Genomic DNA, 20010 nt, shown 5'->3' with positions numbered 1-20010 from the left:
ACAGAATAATAGTTTGGGAGGATCAGAGAAAGAAATAGCTTTAACCATTTTGATTGTCCAATTTCAATATTTAGCAAAGATTAACATACAGAAATGTCGTTTTATATGATACCCTCAAGAATACACTGAATGAAACCTAGAATAATAGAATAGGGAAATAAACAAAATTTTGCCCAATGGTCTTTTAGTTCAATTTAAAAGGCAAAAATGAATAGTTTGCCAGATGGAAGAGCATAATAGTCATCACTAAAAGGCTAATTATTTGTCATTTACACAGATGGAAATGTCTCTCTATTATTTACAAAGTCTTGCTTAGAAAATTTCTTTTAGAGTATATTCTTTTGTATGTTCGGAGTCTTTTAGGAACCAAAAACTAAATCTTTATTTAGAGAGTTTTTACATGACTGATTTTTCAAATGGATTCTCACTATGAACATGGCTCAGGGTAATGATATCAGTAAGAACTCAGAGTATCTGGCTTTACATGTGTCTAGATGATGCAAACTAAATGTTAAGCAGGGCAGGAGAAAAGGGAAAAAGTTATCAATCAAGGAATAGATAGAAACAATGAACTTAGTAGAGCCCTAAAATTAAATGCTGAGTATCAGCCTAGGGAAATCACTTTTTGGTTGTTGCGAGGATTAAATGACATCATGAATGTGAAGCACTTGTCTTAATGCCAATTAGTATACATAATAGTTAATTAATTATAATAGGTTTTATATATTTTATTATAATTATAATAGATTTTTTTAGGTTTTATTTTATTACAGATTTTAGATGTAGATTTTTGTATTAGGCTAATCATGTTGAATTAGACATTTTACATTTAGTTAGTCAATACATGTTTATTGAATTGAAATCTTTTTTTCTGGAACTTTGAGGAAAACATAAGATTTTTGAGACCTTGTTATGTATGTATATAGTATATAATTTATGCTCTCAATGTACCAGTAATTAGATGACTTGAATTAATAATGCATTTTGCTGTTTTTAAAGTATATGTAGTGTATTTGGCATAATTTGATTCTCTCATCCAATGACCTTTTCTGGGTAGGTATGTTTATCTCCATTTTATAGATGTGGTATTTGAGAATCAAGAAGCAGAAAATATTGCATTGTATATTAGTGAAAGAACTGAACTAAAACCTAAATCTTCTGGCTATGATCCATGGCTTCCTTCTGTAAAAATTGTATTGAAGTCACCTATTTCTTATTGTCTTTAGTGATTTATCATTATGAATATGGTAACTATAATTGTAAACTATTTTAAAGTAATATTAACTTTCTGGAACAGGGGTGGAGGGTGGGAAAAAAGGTGCTTTAAAAAGGCTTTTGGGGAAATAAGTAGAAATCTTTCCAAGGCACAAATATATTTGCAAGAGGGTTGGTATTGGTGTTGTATTAATCTAAATTTCTGAAGTTTTTGGGAAGAATATTAATTTTCTGCTTTTTAGCAGCAACCTTTTTTTTGTTGTTGTTTGTTTGTTTATTTTTGAGACAATTGTTTTTCTTCAGACATTTATCTTGTGAAGAACTAAAAGGGGAAGACAAAAACTTTCAATCATTTGAGGATAGGACCACCACAAAGAGAGAGGAAAAAGGCTTTTCAGCTTCAGACAATGGTTTCAGGTCACCATAAATAAACTGATGTTGACCAGCAGCAGCATATCAACAAAACATAAAGATAATGTTTCTACATTAATGCCTTTACATTCTGAGAACTAGGTAAGGCCGCTGAAATAATTTCTCAAGAAGTAAATTTAGAGATGCTGAGACTAGCACCCTGGTAGAGTTCAACTTGATATGAATCAACTGAGTATGCAAGTTTTTACAGCAAGGCCATTTTATTATCCTGTGTCTTCTGTGAAATTTAATATGTGGTCAACACTAAACATATAAAGCCAATTGTACAGAGTTATTTGAAACTGTGGTTCAGATGAGGCAAGCTTAAGTGTTCAGCAATGAGTGTGATGGGAAACAAAGAAATAGCCATTGTTTGGTTTAGGTAAGGTGAATACAAAACTCCATGTAATTTAATCAAGACTTTCTCTACAGAGTAGCCAGGGTATATTTTTTAATAAGTCACATACGTAGTAATAATTTAATTATTTTGGGATGCAAAAAGTAATTTATTTAATTATTTTGGGATACAAAAAGAAAATTGAGCTTATAAGCTTGGGCATTGAGAGAGGAAAAAATATGAAACGATTAAGTCAGTGGAAAAATTTTCAGAAATAAGTATGAATTCAACAGTAGTTCATTGATGAGAGATAGCATTATAGATGAAGTGTCAGAGAAAATTCAATGAAGAGGTGGGTCTTGTGCTGATGAATGGTTAATAGAGAAAGTGTAGGCCACTAGAAACAAGGATAGAATGTGCAAAGGTCCCAGAGGTAGGAATACGCACGATACTAGCAGCAAATGAGGAAGGACTGTCCATTTCAGCCATATTAACAATTGCCTTCTTTAAGTTTTCATATACTTCCTCATCTGTTATTCACTTGACACTAATTATATATGATTATATTAGCATTCTATTGCTATGCAACAATTTACAGCAATAAATTTACAGCTTAAAACGACATCCATTTATTATCTAACAGTTTTATAGGTCAGAAGTTCAGAGGGACTCTATTGGATTCTCTACTTAGGGTTTTTACAAGGTTGAAATCAGGTGTCAGCTAGTCTGAGCTCTTATCTGGCATTTCTGGTGAAGAATCTGCTTCCAAGCTCATTCCAGTTGTTGGCAGAGTTCAGTTCCTTGGGGTTGTCGGATTGAGTTTTCTGTTTCCTTTTTTTGGCTGACAGCTGGAGGTCTCTCTCAGCTTCCAGAGGCTGCTTGCATTCTTTGCCTTGTCCATCTTCAAGCCAGCCATGGCATGTCAAATCCTTCTCACTCTTTGAAGGAGTAGCTGGAGAAAATCCTTCTGAGACTAGCTGGAGAAAACTCTTTTTTTTTTTTTTGCTTTTAAAGGGCTTATGTGATTATTCTAGGTTCACCAGGACAATGTTTTTAATCTTAAGGTCAACTGATTAGTAACCTTAACTGCAGCTGCAAAATCCCTTTTGCCAACATACATTACACAATGTAACAATGAAGTTGGAGATTATGGGGGCCATCTTAGAATTCTGTCTACCACATTTACATTCTTTTATTTATCAATTGCATGAATATGTATATTTTCTCCACACAACTCAGTTGTGAGCGACCTGAAGATAGGAAGCTATTTTCTATTTCGCTAAAGTTTGCCATAGCATTTATAATAGTACATTCTTGTTAAATACTTCTTGGATTAAATTGCTTTGTGTCAGAGGGAGAAGAATGAAATGTGCCTGTTTTCTTAAAGGCTTTTTATTCATTAAATTTGGGTCCTCAGATCTAAAGCTAAGTTAAATGTCATTCATCTGTCTAGAAACATTCAAACTGATCCAGCTCAGTTGTCCAGTTATTTCAGGCAATCTGTTTTTATGCTTGGATGATGATTGCTCTGGGACATTGGGCTTTCGAATGCAAATTTCTGAAATTAAGAGAAGAAAGTCGTGCATGTTCTATATAATGTCTTCTATTGTTAAGGCTCAATAAATAAATCTGGAATAGGGGTGAAATAACATGCTTATTGTATTGGTGTGTCTAACCTTTATCTTACAATTTTAGAATATATGATTCAAAAAGTCAAACCTGTTTTTTTGATTTTTTGAATGATGTACATGTTTAGGAAAAAGTTTAGAATCCTACTAATACATTCTAATAGTTTAGAATCATTCTAATAAAGATGGATTAAATGTATTTTAAAACAATGCAGTAGACATTTTCTTCTACAAGAAGGAATGTGTGCATTCTACCCTCTGGTATCATCAGGGTAGTTAGCTATATGACAAAAGTTTGAATTCTGAGAAGGGAAAGATAAATTATTTTTAAGAGACTCTTGAGAAAGAGACAGACGGGGGGTGGGGTGGGGGGAGAGAGAGAGAGAGACAGAGAGAGAGAGAACCTACAGTCTATAGACAGAAGCATCAGAAAGGTTAATAAGTTAGTTTAATTGGTAATTATAAACAGCATTTGAGAACTGCCTCTGAAAGATCAGAAAGGCAGCATCGGTACAAACTATCCAGAAAAGATTTCAGTTATATTTTATACCACTGAGTGGGACATTATTATTTTGTATGGTCTTTATTTGTAAGTTGGAAAGTCCCCTGCTGAAATGAATTTATACTATCACATAGCTGTCTGTTTCCTATCTCAACCCCAAATCCAGGGCTATCACTATTTTAACCCTTCATAACCAATTATACATGAAGGCAGAATTGTGTGTTTTAAAATATCTCAAAAAATTGTGCAAATGAGATGGTGTTTTTGTTTGTTTGTTTGTTTTGTTTTCTTTTTGCAGTAGAGAATGTTGATAACCAGAAGCATCTGAAATCCCTTAGCAAATTTATGCAGGAGTTGTCAGGTTTTGAAGAGCCTCTGTTACCTGGCGGCCTTTTCTCTAATCATTAGCTTTCTTTATGATTAGCTCTAATAATTAGCTTTCTTTGAGGAACAAATAATGGAATAATCACCATTTGTATTCCAAGGTGCTATAATGTATTGTTTGTACCATATTTATTATTGCAATAACCTTGTGCTTGACTTTCTTATAGCGATGAAAGATTGAATCACATCTTCCTCAGTTGCCTTTTTTTGTCCAGTGAAGAGAAAGAAAGAAAAAAGAAGGAAAAAGAATATGGCCATGACTATGGAGAGAGAACAGTTCTCTGATGCTTTTAAGGAGACAATATTAAGGAATGAATCTTATGATTACAAAAGCTATGTTCCGTACAAATGCACCATTACACAACCTCAGCATTTCCAAATAGCACTTAGGTCTCTGTAATGATCTCTTCATTGTGGAGCACACAAAATAACACTGACTTGTTCACTAGTTATGTTGTACAGGTGTCTTTCTCACCTTTTAAATGACACCTTTCAATAAATCTCTCTCTGAAAAGGAGTGTATTTAAACTCAGCAGTGACACTTAATGACACCAGAACAGCTCCTTTTCTTCCCTTTAAGTGCCACTATCTAGGACAGAATAAGAACAAATTAGAATAGCAAGAAGTTAAGTTCTTTGAGAAGTTTTCATTAGAATTGTAGAAATGGACAAGCTGGTGTGTTTGCTAAACTGAATTTTAAATAGCTGACTAGGGACAACACAAACTCTGATTTTTTTTTTTTTTTTACTAACTTACTATAGGAAAGGCTGTAGATGTCGCAGATTACTTGTGGCATCATTAATATTTTAAAGTGTGGCATTATAAAATATTTAAATGTAAATATTTTGAAGTGAGTGTCTTAATACAGTTGCAGCACAGTAAGATTAGAAAGGTCTCATATGCAGCATTTTAATTAAATCCATAAAGAACACTCCTTGAACTTGTAGGCAAGCTCTTGTTTAAATCCAATATAAAGCTTGCGTTTCATCGATTGCTTCTGCAAATTATGTGGTTCATAGTCACACTTTTTTTGTTTTTTGTTTTCAGACAAATGATAATCCTTCTGCTTGGAGTTTCCCCAAGTAATTTATTTTAATATTAAGTGAGCAAAGACTGGTTCCACAAACTTTATTGACCACTATTCCTCTTGGGATTCAGAGGAACAAGTTTCCTTTAGTGTCATGTTTGATGGACAAGCCTTTGTGTTTTGATGGAGCCAATGAAAATAATCTCTCTACTTTAACATATTTACTCTATTTGTTATAGCACTGATTTTCCACAGTAAAGTGTCTTGTAGAGACTTTGACCATTGTTATTATCATCAGTATTTACTGAATGTTTAAAGTAGGAATAGAATGGGCTAGAATATATATATATATATATATATATATATATATATATATACACACACACACACATACATATATATGTATATATATATACACATATATATGTGTGTGTGTGTATTTTTATCTTAGAATGCAGGTAGGTTCAAAGTATGTGTACATATGTTTATGTTGTATCCTTATATAAGTGTGAACTATGGTGCTGGACAGCTGGGCATTCCATATTTCATTCATTTTTTTCCACTCATTTCTTCTTTTCTTTATCCTTTCAGCATTTAGCCACTGAGTATTTGCTATGAGCCAGGCACTGGGCCAGGAGACTCTGGGGTATAAATCAGTAAAGAAGATGGAATCTCTGTCTTCAAGAAGCTTATATCTAATTCAGAAAATAGAGAAACATGCTAAGTCTCTTGGTTCCATACCTTCCATCTATGTTGCATTTCCTCCTTGTCCCACAGTGTGCCCTGTCCCAGGTGAGACTGAGTCGAGGCCTTAGAGTTCATGGGCATTCCATTCCCAATTTTCCCAGCCTTCCCTGAAGCTGGCGCCTGGTCAGTGACTCCATTCTGGCCTGTGCGACATAGGTAGATATGCTGGGAGGGTTTCTTACTAGGAAAAATGTTGGTTGTCCTGGGAAATGAGAACTACACTGATGGCAACACCCCTTCTCTTCTCCCACCTCCCACTTCCTCCTGTCTTAAATGTGGACATGTAGCATTAGCAGGTATCTGGTGACCATGAGGGAAAGACCAGGAGAATCCCAGACACCACCACTGAACTGCATCAGAGCCAGTAGTCTCTTACCTCCAAATTATTGTTATGCGAGAAAAAGAAACTATCATTTGAATCACTGTTAGTGAGATTCTCTGTTACTTCAGGTAGAATGAGTCCTAACTCACTCGAGGAGTAAGTGGGCAATTAATGTACAGGGTACTAAATGCTTTGATATGGGAGGTACAGGTGCTGTTTGAACACATAAGAATATTCCCATCATTGGGACTCACAGCAGGCCTTCTGGAGGACTGATGTTTAAGATGATCCTCAATTTAACTGGGATTTCTGGCAAATTCACTGTAGTGAGTCGTGAATATTGTAATCCCAATGTCCACTAAGAATCTTTGTATGAAATGTGTTGGTTTTTTGGTTCTTGTAGGTAAGCAGCCGTGTTCCTTCTTATTGATGTGTCTGTATTTCTAAGAGGTTTTTGTTATCTGAACTTACAAATGAAGACGGCAGTTTAATTTTGTTCTAGGATGAGTTGGTCATGATTCCATCAGAGACTCCAATGCTGCTGGTTAAAACATAGGTAGTTTTAAGCTGCACGGCCTGAGACAGGCACTTAGCCCCTTCCTCGGCCACCTCTGTGCAGAAGTTGCTTTGCCTTTGACTCAAGTCCTCTTTGGGCACCTCTGTAAGAAGACGACAACTTACCTCCAGCTTAGCCGGCTGTTGAAGATTAGGGAGCTGCACTTAGCCTGGAACCTAGACTAATAACCATCTAGGTACTTGAAAAAGGTGATCTGGGCTCAGCATTGCTCAATACTCACTGAAATCTTGGTTGAAAGAGGAGTATATATATGCAGATTTGCCTGAAGGATTTGCAGTCCATTTTAAATTTGATTGCTGGTTTATGCTAGAGAACTGGAATTTCACTCCACTTCTGGTCTCCCCTGTAGAATTGCTTTTGCCAAACTACACTTTTGACATTGCATCCCTTGACTACTTTGAAGGTGTTGAAAGAAATAGTCCTATGAGACTCATTGTCATATTTACTGTAAGGTTGCTATGCAGAGTGCTGTTTACTAGCTCACACAACTTACTGCCTCTCAGATCCATGTGAAAAACATGTCTTTGTTCTTTATATTAGGAGTTGCACTTCTTCTAAGGAATTGGTGGGTTTTATCTTAGGGACACCGAGAAGCACATAACTGTTTATGTTTTCCTTCCTGGTATGACTGCTATAATTCCCAGTTTTTGGCTCACCTCTGGCAAATGAATAGGCTTCAGACAAGCTTGCCTGTCTTTCCTTCCTTCCTTCCTTCCTTCCTTCCTTCCTTCCTTCCTTCCTTCCTGTCTCCCTTCCTCCTTCCCTCCCTCCTTCCCGCTCTTCTTCCCTCCTTTCCTCCCTTCTTCCCTCCCACTAATCTCATTCGTGGGTTTATCTTATGTTTCTTACTAGCATGCTTCTTTTCCCCCCATAATTTATTCCTATTTTTAAATTTGGTTTTATTTTATTTATTAAGGCAGGATACATATGTATACATATAACCAAGATTACATGAGAGGAAGATTTTGCCTATGGCACTTCAGAGTCAAAACATTGTTTCTGTTGATTGATACAAATAAGTTTAGATTAGGAGTTGCTTTTGAAAGGATATCCTCAACATGAGTCTTAATATTAGAGGAAATCTTTTTAACCTTCCTCCCACCCCTCTCTTGAGTTAACTTTACTTTGGCTTGAAAGTGGTTTTGGTTGAGAAAGAAAGTCTGCAATTGATAGATCTCACAGCAGTGTTTGCAATTAAAATAGAGGCTCGGGGAGAGGAGGTTGAAGAATGTGTAAGAAACATTTTCCTTCTTTTTCTCCTTTAAGTTTTAACTCCAAATCAGATGTTTTTCTGACTTGAAAGTGTTGGTTTGAAATTACCTGGCAGTCTGAGTGCTATCACTTAAAAATACTTTTTAATCATAGAAATTAATAATAACCAAACGTCTGAACTAGCACATTTAGTATTCTGATGTTTAGCCCTTTTGAACTCAATAGTGGATTAATTTAATGTTAACCACACTTTTAATTGCATAGAATTCATTATAAGAGACCTTGGAGAAGATGAACTCTTTTGATGATGACAGAGATTTTTTTTGTCCTGAAATTGTTAGTTGTCTTTGTAAAACCATGAGGAAATGAACATGTTTGGAACAATGAAAGATTGAAATATGCTAGAGGATTCCTAGTCATTTCAGGATTTTGCTTCAGTAATTTGCTTCCCTGACACCTGGTGAGATTCCAAAAGTACCCAAGGGGACTGCTTCCTACAGGGACCTCTGACGTCTGGCTTCCTTTGTGGGATGGGAAGTCTTCCCCTTTGTGGTAGGGGAAGACTTTCTTCATTCATCGATTGCCATTCTACCTCCTTATGGAAACTAAGGTGAAGCTGGGGGAAGATGACAACTTTGAGTGGGAAGAGGAGAGTTGGGTTGGATCACACCTTCCCTGACCAACCTGACCAGGCTTTTAGCCGAAGGCAGATGCTCAGTGCTCATTTATTCTAGCTCCATGAGAGGGTTATGTATTCAGGGGCAAGGCTTCCTTTACCTGTGGCTGAGCTCTCTGTTCTATGGAATTAGTGCTGACAGTGAGAAGAATGTCCAAAGGGGATTTCACGTGGTCCCCCTTCACCCCAGTGCGCGCGCGCGCACACACACACACACGAAAGGAGAGGAATTTGCCACCTTTGGCTAATCTACCTGACCCTTAGGGAGCCTGAGGCAGATATCCCTTTACCCCAAATGCTGAGGATGTAGGAGTTGGAGGCTGCGAGTACCGAAGCTGGAAGGAATAGCATTTATTAAAAGTATATTTTATTTGTAAAGACATAAAGTATTTATTTAGGAAAGAATGTAGCTGAGACAATGTTCAGAGATAGATATCTTTTATTCTTTCTGACTTTTCCATTTTTCCTTCCAACGAGTCAAAAGGATAATGTGCTTCTTTGTGCTTATTGTGTCAGGGGATGGATATAATATAGCAGGCCAACCATCAGAGTATTACATACCAAGCACTGTCCTTTCCTGGCTTTTGTTTCCTCAAGATTCCAGTTAGGAGAGGATTTGTAGGTATCAGACAAAGTGCCCCATCAGGGAGGGAGGAGAGTAGAGCTTCACCTCAGGAGAGAGAGAGAGAGAGAGAGAGAGAGAGAGAGAGAGAGACTTCCATTGTCTGCTATAGTGCCAACCAAATCACAGAGGGTTGGGTGGGATGAGCTGCTGGGATCCCTGGCCTTTCCTCACATAGCTCACTGATAAGGTATTTGTCATCCTTGTCTGAGAACTTGTCAATTCAGAAGTTCACCTGCACCCCCAGAATCCTTTGCAAGGCTGTTGCAATCCTTTCAGCCTCTGTACTTCACACAGCTGTTTTCTCAGGGGCCTTGATGCTTCCCCCAAGGGTTCTGCTGGCAAGGAGAGCCAAGCTCTTTTGTGCTCTGCAGACCCCCAAAACTCACTCTTTCTCTCTCTTTCTCTCTCTTTCTCTCTCTCCCCCGCTTTCCTTTCCTCCCTTCCTCCCTCCTTCTCTCCCTCTCTTTTTCTCTCCTTTCCAGGAGGAAACCCTTGTTCTTCTTTTCTGGGGGAAATCTCTCCCTTCCTGTTTCTGGCTAATATCTTGTCACTGTATGAGAATCCTCTTTGTTTACCTCTTCTGTGGACATAAAGAGCTCCCAAGCTTGGGGTTTGCAAGGTAATAGGAAGAATGTTGGTTACTTTTCTCTTTTTTTCCTATTTAGCTTTATTGAATTAAGGGAAGAAAAAAAAGGGGAAAATGTGGGGAAAAATAAATAAAAAAGATTAGTATTTCAAAATGTTATCCTAGCCAAATGGGGCATTGTGGGGTATGTATATGAGAAAAGCAGACAAATCACAATGAATCTGGCAAATATTCACTAAACCCACCTGTCCAGGAACTATTGGAAATATAGACTTCCCTCTCTTCCCACTATGGCCTTATATGGTTTTAATATTTTTCAAGTTGGGTGGTGCTGGGGTACTTCACGTACTTAGTAAGTGAATGTAGAAGTTACTGCCTTTGAAAACTGGAGCCAGACATGATTACAGGGTGCAATCTATGGGTCTTCTCTTTTGCAAATATGTGGAAAGAGAATGGAGGAAGGGGAATGCCATTCCATCCACATTCTGAGAGGACGCAAAGTTTAATCTCTCCTTAATGTGAGGGAGCTACTGAGTCATGTTTTCTATTTACAATCACTTTTTATAAGTGGCCTCTAGCCCCTCGTTATTTCTGTTTCTCTGTGTTTAACTTTTGTTTCTCCAGGTTTTCTTTTCTTTCTTTTCTTCTTTCAATTCTGACCTCCTATTAAGTCAAGTTTTCACATATTAGTTTTACTTGAAAGGTTTTAGTTTAGCCCTTCACCTGAGGATTAAACTTTGATGTAGAGCTGGGCTCTTTGTATGTAGTCTGTCCCTCCCTCATACATTGGCTCTTTTTAGTTTACACCCGGGCATGAAATGTGCCTGATGACCCACTGAGCCATATAAAGGATCTCTGAAAAGTAGAGAAAATGTGCTGGCAGCTCCTGAAGTGTTTCCCCAGATTGTGTCTAAAGCAATTCAGAATCTCCCCACCTCCTGCTCATAGTTGATACACCCCCAGGAGGGCTGCCTCCTCAGGTGCTGGCACTGGCACCACTGTGGTTTGGGTTAATGTGGTCTTGGTGAGGAGGTGTTGCTGTTTTTCAGCATCTTTAATCCCTGCTATGTTTTGAAAGAGGTGAGGGTTACCTATTGATCAGTTGGCTCCAGGAGGGGGCCATGCCAGAATGACTCTACTGCAAATCTCAGCAGAGCTCTTTCTGTCTGCGTGTGTCATGGCCAGACGCATACCAATCCCAGGGCGCTTTTTAATTGGGATGGTTGTTCAAACAGTAAGCATAATTTCACAGTTTTCATTTCCCCCCTAACTGTACTCTAGGCTTTTGTTCTTTAAGTAGGAGAAAGAACAGTTTATTTTTCAATATTGAATTCTCTTTTCTGTTTGAAAAGAGCCCATGGGATGTTTCAAAGAAGTTCAGGAAATGAAAATGGTTGACTCAATTATCTATACTAGAGTAAATTAGCAAGTTATGAAAAACAAAGGTGACTCTTCTGATCCCTCTTATTACAGAGTTATCCTCAGACCTACCTTCTGATTCCCAAATACTGAAGTATATTTTAAGAAAAGGAGTCAATTGAAAGGGCTCTTTGAAAAGAAAGTAATGTTTGGTCCTGTATCCATGCTTACTTCAGGACTGCCTGTTGTAGAAGCAATTTTCTGTGGGAGTTAGAAGTTCAAATTCTGGCAGCTGATTTTCACTAGCTGGGTCATCCTAAGAGGTTGTTTAACCACTCTGTGCCTAATTTTTCTTATCTACAAAATGAGAAGAATGATAATGGATGAAATGAGGTATTATTCTTTAAGAGCTTTGAAAATGCCTGGTGCTAAGTTAACTGTGACCACTGCTGCACACTGAATTTTCCCCTTAGACTGACTCAGTCTGGCAGCCGCCCCTGTGTGATCTCATCCTTGTATCTCAGATCCAGGTGTTAAAGGGGAGAAATAATCCAATGTGTTTTTATGGTCTGCCTTACTGTTTCTTTGAGTATTTATGCCTATTATTAATAATTAACACTTGTATAGACGCTATTGTTTACAGAGAATTTTTTACTATTTTTAAAGAGTTTAGCCTCAAAACAATCTTATGATGTTAAGAATTGGTAGGAAGTGATATTAGCAAGATGATGGAATAGGAATTTTCTACTGCCACCCCCCAACCAGAACATAGATTTTGTCAATCACCCATAGATAATAATACTTTATAGGAGTTTGGGTGTTCCTGTGGGAGCATACCTTAGGAGCAAAAAACTTCAAGAACAGATGCACTGAAGAGGGTAAGAAGAAATTTTCGCTTTACCAGAGTCACCCCTCCCCCAAGGTGGCATAGCTCAGTGCCAAGAGGGATTCCCTTGCTCTGAGATTTCTCCCATGGGGGAAAGTGAGAACATAGTGAGTAAGGACCTGGCTTTCCCAACTGTGCAGGATGTTGCCAAAGAGGTCCACTTTTTTCTCACTCCACCCAGGCTACTGAGGTGATCTGCATGCCTGAGGGGCTGGGAGATACTGCGAGCATAGAAGCTAGGGCTTGAAACTCATCAAAGCAACGTGGGGCCTATTAACTGCTTAATGGACTCTGTCAGCAAGACTGTCCATGAGCTGCTGGGGATATCCTGCCTGCAGATGCCCCTACCTGGCCCACAGGCATGCCCAATGCTTTGCATGCCTCACCCCCACATCCCTGTAACTGACTCCTTGTGTGTGCTCCGGTGGGTGGTGAGTGCAATCCTTTGCAAATAGCTGGTGTGCATGTGCAGAAAGCCAGCCTAACTGTGCTAGGTTGAGAGAAAGCATATGACCTTGAGCATTTCAGGGCACCTCACCCTAGTGAAAGCAAGCAGGCAGCTGTCAGCAGTTGGGCTGGTTTTGCAGGATTGAGAGAAGGCATACAATGTTAAGAACTCCCCCTCAAGAGAGTGCAAGAAGTATAGAGTGGGGGCATCCATCAAAAAGGATGAGAAAGCCTCAGAATCCCTAGCAAGGCTGACTGGTGATGGCATCCTTCTCCTAAAACCAGTCAGTATACACTGGAGGAGGTGACTGCTTCTTCAAACGTGAAGACAATAATGCAAAACTTCAAGGAACATGGAAATCAAGAAACATGACACCATTAATGGGACACAATAATTTTCCAGTAACCAACACCCCCACCTCTGAAAATGGAGATCTACAAACTACCAGATAAAGAATTAAGAATAATTGTTTTAATGAAGCTCAGCAAACTACAAGAGAACACAGATAGAGTAGTCAACAAAATCAGGAAAATAATACATGAACAAAATTAGAAGTTTATCAAATAGATAGAAATCATAAAAAGAAAACCAAACAGAAATTCCGGAGCTGAAGAATAAAATGAGTGAAATAAAAAATGTCTTAACAGTGAAATGAAGCATGTCAACATCAGACTTGATTGAGCAGAAGAAAAAAAAATCTGTGAACTCAAAGGCACATCCTTTGAAATTATCCAAAGGACAAAAAAGATAAATAATTTTTAAAAGTGAAGAAAGCCTATATGTCATATGGGACATCGTCAAGATAAATAATTTACAAACTATGAGAATTGCCAAAGTAGAGGAGAGGGAGAAAGGGCAGAAAACGTATTTAAAAAAAATAATAGCTGAAAATTTCCCAAACCTATGGAGAGATATAGACATGGTCTCCAACCCAATTCAACCCGAAGAGGTCTTTACTGAGACACAATATAATAAAACTGTCAAAAATCAAATACAAAGAGAGAATTTGAAAGCAGCAAGAGAAAAGAAACTCATCACATATAAAGGAACCCTGATAAGGGTATCAGAAGATTTCCCAGCAGAAACCTTTCAGGCCAGCAGAGTGTTATGAGATATTGAAAATACTGAAAGGGGGGAAAAACTGCCAAAAAAAGAATACTTTACTCTGTATTTTGAAGCTGTCCTTCAAAAACGAAGGAGAGATAAATACTTTCTGAGACAAAGAAAAGCTGAGGGAGTTCATCACCACTTCACCTGCCTTACAAGAAACGCTAAAGGGAGTTCTTCAAACTGAAATAAAAGAATACTAATTAGTAACATGAAAGTATAAAACTCACTGGTAAAGATAAGAAATAGTCAAATTCAGAATAATCTCTACTGGTGGTGTGTAAATCACTCTAGTATAAAGGCTAAAAGACAAAAGTATTAAAATAACTTATCTCTAATAAATTGTTAATGGATACACAACATAAAAAATGTAAATTGTGACACCAAAACATAAAATGTGTTGGGAAAGTAAAAGAGTGGGTTTTTTCTGTGTGATTGAAATTAAATTTTTTTATCAGATTAAAATTGAGTGTTATAACTATAAGATGTTTTAGGTAAGCCTCATGGCAACCACAGAACAAAAACCTATAGTAGAGACACAAAAGATAAAAAGTGAATCAAAGCATACCATTATGGAAAATCACTAAATTACAAAGGAAGATATCAAGAGCTGAAAAAGGAGCAAAGGAAATGTAAACCAGCCAGAAAACAATAACATTGCAATATTAAGTCTTCACCTAACAATAGTTACTTTAAATGACAATGAATTAAATTCTTTATTCAAAACTCATAGAGTGGCTGAATGGATAAAAACTATGTGCTACTTATAAGAGACTCACTTCAACTACCATGTTTCCCCGAAAATAAGACCTAGCCGGACAATCAGCTCTAATGCGTCTTTTGGAGCAAAAATTAATATAAGATCCGGTCTTATTTTACAATAATATAAGACCAGGTAATATAATATAATATAATATAATATAATATAATATAATATAATATAATATAATATAATATAATATAATATAATATAATACTGGGTCTTATATTAATTTTTCCTCCAAAAGATGCATTAGAGCTGATTGTCTGGCTAGGTCTTATTTTTGGGGAAACAGGGTATAAGCCCATAGATACCAGTAAGCTCAAAGTTAAGGTATAGAAAAAGATGTCCCACACAAACAGAAACTAAAAGAGAGCAATGGTAGCTGTACATATATCAGGCAAAATAGACTTTTGAGTTGAAAACAGAAACAAGAGGAAAAGAACACCATTATGTAATGATAAAGGGATCAATTCATCAAGAGGATATAGCAATTGTAAATATATATGTATGCAACATTGAAGCACCAAAATGTATTAAGCAAGAATTAACAGATCTGAAGGCAGAATATCCATCAATACAATAATAGTGGAGGACTTTAACACTACACTTTTAACAATGAATAAATCATCCAGACAGAAAATCAATAAAGAAACATTTGACTTGAACTATACTTTAGACCAAATGGACCTAACAGACATGAAAGAACATTTTATCATACAGCAGCGATACATATATTCTTCTCAAGTGCACAGAGAACACTCTCAAGGATAAATCATGTTAGGTCACAAAACAAGTCTTAACAAATTTAAGAAGATTGAAATCATAGCAAGTATCTTTTCTAGCCACAATGGTATAAAACTAGAAATTAATAACAGGAGAAAAACTGGAAAATTCATAAATATGTGGAGATTAAAAAACATGCTTCTGAAAAAGAGATGGATCAAGAAAGAAATCAAAGGGAAAGTAAAAAATATCTTTTGACAAATGAAAATGGAAACACACCATACAAAAACATAAAGGGTACAACAAAAACAGTACTAAGGGGAAAGTTTATAGTGATAAATGCCTACATTAAGAAAAAAGAAAGTTTTCAAATTAACAATATAATTTTACACCTCAAAGTAAAGATAAACAGAATTGACAAACCATTAGTTAGATTAACTCTGGAAAAAAGAGAGAAGACTCAAGTAAAGAAAACATTAAAACTGATACTACACAAATACTAAGCATCATGAGAGGTAAATTACTATGAACAATTTTAGGCCAACAAATTGGTTGAACTAGATGAAATAGGTAAATTCTTAGAAGTGTACAACATACTAAGATTGAATCATAAAGAAATAGAAAATCTGGACAGACTAATAATGAATAAGGAAATTGAATCACTAATCAAAAATCTCCCATAAAAAGAAAAAAGAAAGAAAGAAAAAAAAAAAGCCCAGGACCAGATGGCTTCATGGGTGAATTCTACAAAACACTAATATCAATCTTTCTCAAATTCTTTCAAAGAATAGAAGAGGAGGGAACATTTCCAAACTCATTTTTAAGGCTTACATTATCCTGATACCAAAGTCAGACAAGGACACTACAAGGAAAAAAAAAATTATAGACCAATATCCACTGATAAACAGTGCAAAAATCCTCAACAAAATACTGGCAAACAGAATTCAACAGGACATTAAAAGGATCGTATACCATGATGAAGTGGGATTTATTCCTGGAGTGCAAGGATGTTTCAACACATGCAAATCAATAAATGTGATACACCATTTTAAGAGAATAAAAGATAAAATTCATATGATCCTCTTAATAGATACGTAAAAATTTGACAAAATTCGACATCATTTTATGACAAAAAATCTCAACAACGTGGGCATAAAAGGAACATATATCAACATAATGAAGGTCATATATGACAAACTCACAACTAATATACTCAAATGTGAAAAACTGAAAGATTTTTCTCTAAAAACAAGAAGAAATAAGGATTCCTACTCTTGCCATTTCTAGTCAACACAGTTCTGGAAGTCATAACAAGAGCAATTAGGCAAGAAAAAGAAACAAAAGGCTTCCAAATTGGAAAGAAAGAAGTCAAATTGTCTTTTTATAGATGACATGATGTTATATACACAAAACCCTAAAGATGCTACCAAAAACCTTTTAGAACTACTAAAGAAATTCAGTAAAATTGCAGGATATAAAATCAGTATACAAAATTAGTTGCATTTCTATACACAAATTACCTGAAAAAAGTTAAGAAAATGCTACCATTTATAATAACATCAAAAATAACAGTAAAATACTTAGGAATAAATTTATCTAAGGGGGTGAAACACCAGCACTCTGAAAACTATGACATCAATGAAAGAAACTGAAGAAGACACAAATAAATGGAAATATATTTTGTCCTCCTGGATTGGAAGAATTAGTATTGTTAAAATATCCACACTAATCAAATCCATCTATAGGTTTAATGAAATCCCTATCAAAATTCCAGTGGTATTTCTGACAGATATAGAACACACAATCCTAAACTTTGTATGGAACCACAATAGACCCTGAATAGTGAAAGCAGTCTTGAGAAAGGAAAACAAAGCTGGAGGCATCACACTTCCTGATTTCAAGCTATATTACTGAGCTATAATCATTAATTAAAACCTTATGGTATTGGCATAAAATCAGACACACAGACAAATGGAACAGAATAGAGAGCCCAGAAATAATCCCATGCATATAGGTCAATTAATCTTTGACAAGGGTGCCAAGAATACACAGTAGGGAAAGATAGCCTCCTCAATACATGATGTTGGGGAAACTGGATATTCAAATGAAAAAGAATTAAACTGGACCACTGTCTTACACTACTCGCAAAAATTAACTCACAATGGAATAAAGACTTAAATGTAAAATCTGTAACTTTAAAACTACTGGAAGTGAGCATAGGGATAATTCTCCCTGACATTGGTCTTGACAATAATTTTTTTTTCTGACATGACACCAAAAGCAAAGGCAACAAAAAACAAAAATAAACTAGTGGACCTCCATCAAACTACAGAGCTTCTGCATGGCCAAAGAAACAATCTATAGAGTGAAAATGCAACCTGTGGAATGGGAGAAAGTATTTGCCAACCATATATCTGATGAGTTAAGTTTTAAAATACATATACTGGGGGTGCTGAAAAAATGTACACATGTGGACACTTTGGTCAGTGTTGCTCAAGCAGTAGTTCGCAGAAATCAGAAGTGTCTGGGTACTGATGGTAACCACTTTGAGCACCTCTTGTAATTGCAGAAGTCAAATGTGACTTGTATTCATCTTTTGTTATTGGTATATATTGAGTATTACAATTTTAATATAATTTTCCTTTCTTAAAATGTGCGTACATTTTTTGTCACCCTCTGTATAAGGAATGCATACAACTCAATAGAAAAAAAAAAAAGCCAGATTAAATAATAGACAAGTGACCTGAATAGATATTTTTCCAAAGAAGATATACAGTTAACCAACAGATATATGACAACGTACTCAAAATCACCTATCAGGGGAGTGCAAATCAAAACCACAGTAAGATATCACTTCACACCTGTTAAAATGGCTATTATTGAAATACAAGAGAAAACAAGTTGTGAAGATACGGAGAAAAGGGAACTCAAACTGTTGATGGGAATGTAAATTGGTACAGCCATTAAAAATAACAGTATGAAGGTTTACCCCCAAAATACAAATAGAACTATGATATGATCCAGCAATCCCACAGTTGGGTATATACATCTGAAGCAAACAAAATCAGTATGTTGAAGAGCTATATACCCTCCCATGTTCATTACAGCTTTATTCACAGTAGCAAAGATATGGAAATAAATTGTCTGTCTGTGGTTGGATAAAGAAAATGTGATATACATATATTTCAGCCATAAAGTAGAAGAAAATATTGTCATTTGCAACAACATGGATGAAGCTTGAGGATGTTATGCTAAGTGAAATAAGTCAGACAGACAAACAAATACTGTATGAGCTCACATATGTGTAGAATTCCCACCCTCAAAACATTCTAGGTCATAGAAACAGAGTAGAATGATGGTTGCTGTGGGCTGGGGCATGAGAGAAATGGGGAGATATTGGTCAAAGAGTACAGATTTTCAGTTATAAGATGAATAACTTCTTGGGATCTAATGTGCAGTATGGTGACTATAGTTAATAATACTGTATTACCATGTTTCCCCGAAAATAAGACCTAGCTGGACAATCAGCTCTAATGCGTCTTTTGGAGCAAAAGTTAATATAAGACCTGGTATCATATCATATCATATCATATCATATCATATCATATCATATCATATCATATCATATCATATCATATCATATCATATCATATCATATATCAGACTGGGTCTTATAGTAAAATAAGACCAGGTCTTATATTAATTTTTGCTCCAAAAGACGCATTAGAGCTGATTGTCCAGCTAGGTCTTATTTTTGGGGAAACATGGTCTATACAGTTAGCACAATGTACAATGTTTCAGTCAATGATAGACCACTTATATGACAGTGATTCCATAGGATTATAAGACAGCTGAAAAATTCCCATTGCCTAATGATGTAGTCATTGTAGAACAACACATTACTCATGTGTTTGTGGTGATGCTGGTGTAAATGAACCTGCATTGCCAGTGGTAAAAGTAGAGCACATATAATTAATGTACAGTACATAATGCTTGATAATAAATGACTATGTTACTGGTTTATGCATTTACTGTACTGTATAGTTGTAGTCATGTGTAGGCTGTACTCTTCTACTGATTAAAGGAAGTGTTGCTGTGAAACTGTAAGCCTTGTTACCCCATCAGCAACCGTATACATCTTGTGTTCACCACTTCTCTTGATTGCATCATTTTCTTTTGTGCTTGATTTAATCTTCTGTTGTTTTGTACAGTAATATGTGGTGCAGTTCTGTAGCCTAGGAACGATAGGCTATACCATTTAGTCTAAGTGTGTAGTAGGCTGTGCCATTTAGGTTTGTGTAAATGCACTCTATGATGTTCACATGATGATGAAATCGCCTAATGATGCATTGCTCAGAGAGTATCCCCATCACTAAGTGGTTCATAACTGCACTTGAAACTTGCTAAAGGTCTTGAGTTTTCTCAGAACAACAACAAAATGGCAACTATGTGAGGGGATGGATGTATTCATTAAC

The 20010-nt window shown here is 36.2% G+C and overlaps 1 long non-coding RNA gene across 1 annotated transcript in view; it reads left to right on the top strand.

Annotated features, from left to right (window-relative positions):
* The window catches only part of LOC141570378 (uncharacterized), a 425177-nt gene that overhangs the window by 261 nt on the left and 404906 nt on the right, over positions 1 to 20010 (top strand). The window lies entirely within an intron of this gene.

This window comes from Rhinolophus sinicus, linkage group LG03 (genome assembly GCF_036562045.2).
Source record: "Rhinolophus sinicus isolate RSC01 linkage group LG03, ASM3656204v1, whole genome shotgun sequence".
Classification (NCBI taxonomy): domain Eukaryota; kingdom Metazoa; phylum Chordata; class Mammalia; order Chiroptera; family Rhinolophidae; genus Rhinolophus; species Rhinolophus sinicus.
The sequence above is the reverse complement of the archived record's forward strand: the minus strand, read 5'-3'. Positions and strand labels throughout refer to the sequence as shown.